This window comes from Rhagoletis zephyria, unplaced genomic scaffold (assembly GCF_001687245.7).
Source record: "Rhagoletis zephyria isolate East Lansing unplaced genomic scaffold, Rhagoletis_zephyria_1.1 Rzeph_scaffold_00884, whole genome shotgun sequence".
NCBI classification, from domain to species: domain Eukaryota; kingdom Metazoa; phylum Arthropoda; class Insecta; order Diptera; family Tephritidae; genus Rhagoletis; species Rhagoletis zephyria.
In genome coordinates this window covers 3,519-9,622 of record NW_016157968.1, presented here as the reverse complement: position 1 = coordinate 9,622, position 6,104 = coordinate 3,519, and the positions used below count along the sequence as shown (strand labels likewise).

The 6,104-nt window shown below is 36.6% G+C and overlaps 1 long non-coding RNA gene across 1 annotated transcript in view; it reads left to right on the top strand.

Annotated features, from left to right (window-relative positions):
* LOC108361924 (uncharacterized) overlaps positions 1–2,753 on the top strand; it is a 23,030-nt gene extending 20,277 nt beyond the window's left edge. Inside the window, exon 3 of the long non-coding RNA XR_001847386.1 lies at positions 2,669–2,753. This is a non-coding gene — a long non-coding RNA (uncharacterized LOC108361924). The remainder of the gene's footprint in view (positions 1–2,668) is intronic.
* Positions 2,754–6,104: the final 3,351 nt, after the last annotated feature.

The following is a 6,104-nucleotide window of genomic DNA, read 5'->3' as shown; positions in this document are numbered from 1 at the left end:
TGATGAATAAAAATTTATTCATCATTCGAAAGTGCTTGAATGAAGAATAAAAGTTTATTCGTTATTTGAAATTACTTGATTGATGAATACAAATTTATTCATCATTCGAAAGTGCTTGAATGAAGAATACAAATTTATTCTTATTTGAAATTACTTGAATGATGAATAAAAATTTATTCATCATTCTAAATTACTTGAATGATGAATAAAAATTTATTCGTTATTTGAAATTACTTGAATAATGAATAAAAATTTATTCATCATTCGAAAGTGCTTGAATGAAGAATAAAAATTTATTCGTTATTTGAAATTACTTGAATGCTGAATAAAAATTTATTCATCATTCGAAAGTGCTTGAATGAAGAATACAAATTTATTCTTATTTGAAATTACTTGAATGATGAATCAAAATTTATTCATCATTCTAAATTACTTGAATGATGAATAAAAATTTATTCGTTATTTGAAATTACTTGAATGATGAATAAAAATNACAGTTTTCACAAACTCGCTCCGGCCGACTTCGGGCTAGTGAGAAGCAAATATTAACCGCTCAAAGTGGCTCTCAACAGCCTGAGAACCAACCAAATAAATACAAATTGCGCAATTTCATGCACTTGCGGACAAGCAAAAGAACAGAGTTAGTGTGCGTCCCGGTTTGAAGAATGCAAAAGTTGGCAACCCTGACTCCCAGCCGGAGAACAGATTGCACTGTTTTGCTTTCTTGACCATCGAAAATGACATTTTGCCGAGGATTTCATATGGAAATTAGACGGAAACCGATAAGTATAAATTAGCTACTGTATTTTTACTTCGTCGGCCGGCGTGGTGTAGTGGTAAGCAATGCGCGCTTCCACTCCGCAACGCCTGGGTTCAAGCCCCGGCCAAGCCAACATCGCAAAAAATATAGAAAAAAAGTTTTTTCTTAACAGCGGTCGTCCCTCGGCAGGCAATGGCAAACCTCCGAGTGTATTTCTGCCATGAAAAACAGCTTCTCTTAAAAATACAATCGCCACTCGGAGTCGGCGTAAAACTGTAGGTCTCTCCGCTTTGTGTGACAACATCAAGGCGCACGCCACAAATCGGAGGAGAAGCTCGGCCAAACACTAACATATGTGTAAGCGCCAATCTATTATTATTTTTACTTGTACTGTAATATTAATCTTTTTATTCCGAATCTAAGGAGATACTCTTGCGAAAAGTTAAAACGGGTTTCTTCATCAAATACCCTTCCAATGTGGTTTAAACATTCACTTTAAGATTGAATAGAAAATCGTAATTCTTACGTGTTAAGTTTGGTTACGTTTACAACTTTGCTAAACTAAAATCATGGTTTGCCATGGAATACTACCGGTGGACTGCATCACAGAATGAATCCAGGGGCCCAAAAGTCTTAAATCCGACGCTGTACATATGTATGTACGTACAGAGGCATACATACATACACTTATAAAAGGTAAATAATATTATGTACAAGGAGAAGGTAAGGGGGTTAAAAGGAAGAGCAGGCGAAATCAGCAACGCCCATGTCAACTATAATTTCCCCATTCTCAATACCCGCCATTCATGCAGTTTGTGAGAGCCAAAAAATTGAAAGTGTGTGTGCGCGGAAAAATATTTGCGTCACTGAATTTTCGACGTTTAGGCCAAATGTGTACGGTAAAGTTACATTCTACTTTGTTAAGCTACATACATGTCGTCGATGTTTTTGCTAAAACGTTCATCGACCAGTTGCAAAACCGCCTAAATAGCCATTGTGGCAAAAATGAAATTTGGTAACCATGAACTCCAGGCATCGAGGTTTATGCATAAAAATCGTTAAGTCGTTATTAAAACAACAGATTTGTCAAATAATAGCTAGAGAAAATACCGCCTATCAAGGTAATGCCTTCAAATAATAAACCGTTTTTTCGCTCTCCTGTAAAATTTGAGTGCCGTAAGATAGACGGTTTTGCGATTGGGCGATGGGCGGTTTTGCAAAAACATCGACGATATGTATGTACGGACATATGTATGTAGATACAAATGCATACAAATATAATTTTTATTTAATCTTTTACTTTGTACCATGTTCTGACCGACAAAGAAAACACTTTGAAAACGAGTTTTGGGATTGTGGGCTGAAGGCTGTTTACACCGGTGGTTAGTGTTTCCGTTGAGATTTCTTACATCCTTTGATTACAGTTTTGCTACACAAAAACAGAACCAAAATACTTTTCCTTCATTTTCTTTTCATTAACAACCTTTTACTTTCCTTCTTATTTTACTTTGGCCAGGCAATTAACAACAAATTCGACTTCGATAAATAATCGAAAAAAAAACTAGTGCAGACACCGATTGGAATGGGTGGAACGTGAGTACTCAAATAGTTTTCAGCGAAAACTGGTTTTCGTTTGACAGATTTTACATGGACGAAAACACACGTTTTAGGTTGAAGGGTATTACCCTGTTTCATTATTATTCGTTATTCGTTCAACTTCATCAACCAAAGGTAAAAGATTTTGTCATTAGTTTATGACGCTATAACATTTACAGATGCATTCAGTTACAAGTAACAGGTTATTTAAACATAAGAGGTATGAAATGACTTATGCCACTTTCAAAATAAGCGGCTCATATAAAAATAATCTCATACTTTTTCTGCCGAACTAGTTAATGAAAATACAAGATAATATTAGCCGTCATGGATTCGCCACTTCGCTACTTGCTATGTTTGAGTTCCGGTCGTTTAACGAACAATTTTGCACATGAAAGCAGCAACAAAGTTAGCTAGCAAGAATATACGATAGCGAGTTTGGTTGTACCCAGTGTTGCCACAACTTTATTTTTTATTTTTTACCAAAATCACTAGAAAAAGTTACCAAATTCAACAAAAAATCCGTATATATATCCGAAGACACCAAGGTTTTCATGTAACCAGCGGCTCCATTGAGCTATAGTTTTTATATTTACGTGTGTGCCCGAAGAAACAAATTTGTCGACTGCGCGTTGTTTTAAGAACATGGTACTGTCTTATGACTGATAAGGGTATGTTTTCCATTTGGATATATATACTTCTCTATCCATACAAAGCTCAGGCCACAAAGCAACTGAAGACATCTGATCATTCACAGTGTCATGGGTACGGTTCATTGCAACATAGGATTACATATTAGGCGCATAATTTCCCGTAGAGGGGATGTCATTTGGCCGCTGAGATCATCCGACTTGGCACCATTTGGAGCACTTTAAAATCAACATTTGTCCAGTTATGACCAATATACATACATACATATGTCAACAAGTGACCGAAAATATCTTAAAAATTCAACGCTTGAAGGCAGTCCTGAAAGCTTGCGACTCATACATAGACAAAGTGAAGTCCCCTACTGAATGCCGTAGATTTTTTAGCGTACATATTTACATAGAACGTACATGTTTACACAGAATTCTACTCATACGGTTGCCGGGTTACGCCGAAATATTGATCGCAATTGCAAAGCTGACGAACTGACAAGGAATGGTAGGACGATCCACAACCTTATGGAAAAGGGCACAGTAAATGAAGCAATAGCCACTTTCAAGCAGTTTGTTAGAGACCAAACAATTATATTAACCAAGGAATGCTAAAGAATTTTTCGCCTTGCGATACTTTCAGGATTACCTTGTATTTTTATAAATGGGAACTCTACGGCACTTCCCAATGTGGAATGAGAACTTGTTTTGACCTATGTTACATGTAGGACCGATTTGAAAAAGTTACCAAATTGAAAAATAAGTTACCAAATTACCAAATCTTATAAATAATGCTAAAAATTACCAATTTTGGTAAACAAATTATCAAAGCGGCAACGCTGGTTTTACCTAATTGAGTTATATAAGCTATATAACTTATCCACAAATAGAGGCGGGGCTGGTTTCATTGTACAAAGTGCCAAGCAAAGACACTATTCGAGCAAGAATGGATGAAAAGTATATTATTTATATACAAGGTGTCCCAGAAGTAACCTGCCAAACTTGAGGAGAAGGCAGGCGGGGTGATGAGCTCCCTTATAAGCAAAAAATTTTCAGGTAAAAGTGTCACCGTTTTTGAAATATTTAAATTTTTTTGAATTAAAGAAAAATCGTGCCTTTTCATGTATTTTCTTTAACTGCATCTACAAACAAAACTATACTTAGTAAATTTTGTATGTAGAATACTTCCAGATAGTTGCTTCTCCATATCCAAATGCAATGTAGTCAAAATATGTTAAGGAACCATTATAAAATTAGGACTATTTTGGGATTTTTAACTTTTTGATATTTTCTTCCCCAACTTTGACTATCTCTGGTGAAAAAAAAATTTACTGAGCTATAACTTTACATTACATAAAAAAATTGCTCATTTAATAAATATTTCAGAAATGTGCCACTCTTACTATTTCGAATAGAAAAAAAAGTTATAGCCGCTTTTGTGGGTAAAGGACTGAGACACGCTAGAATGTATTTAATAGATTTAAATTGAATTTGCTCTTATTACTGAAAAATTACATGTTAAATAGTACAAAGGTACATTATTAAATGCTCCTGACATTATTTTATGTTACCTACCGGGATTCAATAACAAGGGCTATATCTACCAATATTTTTTGTGAAGGATGGGTTCATGTGAAATAAAACATACATGAGTTGTTTGCAGAAAAATTTATTCATTTATTGATAAAATATGCTCAAATTGGCGACCTTCTACTCTAATACAAGCTCGGCACCTTTTAAAAAAAACGCTTTTAGAGATCTTAAACTCAATTGGGCTATCTCAGCAGCAGCTCCATTTATTTGTTCCCGCAAATGCTCTTCGTTTTGAATTGTTTTTGAACACATATTTTCCTTAAGACAGCCCCAGTAGAAAAAATCTAATGGATTCAGGTCTGGCGATCGAGCGGGCCACGTGATTGGCCCGTATCGTCCAATCCATCGGCGAGGATAAGTTTCGTCTAAATGAGCTCTTACTTCACGCCCGTAGTGAGCAGGGCACCCGTCATTTTGCAGCCATAGTCTTCGCCGCAGGTTTAAGGGTACATCTTCCAAAAGAGTTGGAAGCCGTTCCTGAAGGAACTCTAAATAACTGTGAGAGTTGAGCGTTGGCGGCAGTTCCACAGGTCCCAATATCTGACAATTAAAAATACCGCACCATAAATTTATTTTGTACTGGAACTGCGAACGATCTTATCTCATTTTGTGAGGATTGTCTATCTGCCAACTGTGAAGGTTATGTAAATTAAAATAACCATCACGTTTGCATGATGATTCATCGCTCCAAATTATTTTATTAAAAAAGTTGGGATCTGAAACATGCATTCGCAACATTTCACTGCAAAATCTAACCCTCGACAGGTGATCTCTCTCTTGTAGAGCCGGAACACGTTGAATGTGGTAGGGATGGTCTTTTAAAGCTTTGTGAACTGTAGTTATTGGTATTCCAGTCCGTCTTTCCATCATTCTCCCTGAAGTCGATGGACCTAGTTCCACTTCCTCTAACACAACTTTAACATCTACCGTTGCAGGACGCCCTGTCTCGCCGCCACGCCTTCCATGTATGCGACCTTAAAAAAGGTAAAAATGATAGTTAAAAGAAGAATGGCATCAAACAAGAAAGGTGTAAAAATTGCTTACCTTCAGATATATCTCTATGGGTCCGGGCGAATACTTCACGACCCGGATGNCTTCTCGACCCGGATGTCGACGATTGGGGTATCGCTCTGCATAGAGTCTTTGAGCAGCTCTGGCATTACAGCAAGCTTCACCGTAAATTAGGTGAATATCCGCATATTCATGTGACGTATACTGTAGTATTAATAACATAATGTTCGAAGGGTCCAATTTCACAAAATCCACTTTCATTATTTCCGGTAAGTAACACAAAATAATGTCAGGAGCAAGTACATTATTACTTTGTACTATTTAGCATGTCATTGGTCGGTAACAAGACCAACTTAAATTTAAATCTATTAAATACATTCTAGCGTGTCTCAGTCCTTTACCCACAAAAGCGGCTATAACTTTTTTTTTNCAGATATATCTCTATGGGTCCGGGCGAATACTTCACGACCCGGATGCCGACGATTTGGGTATCGCTCTGCATAGAG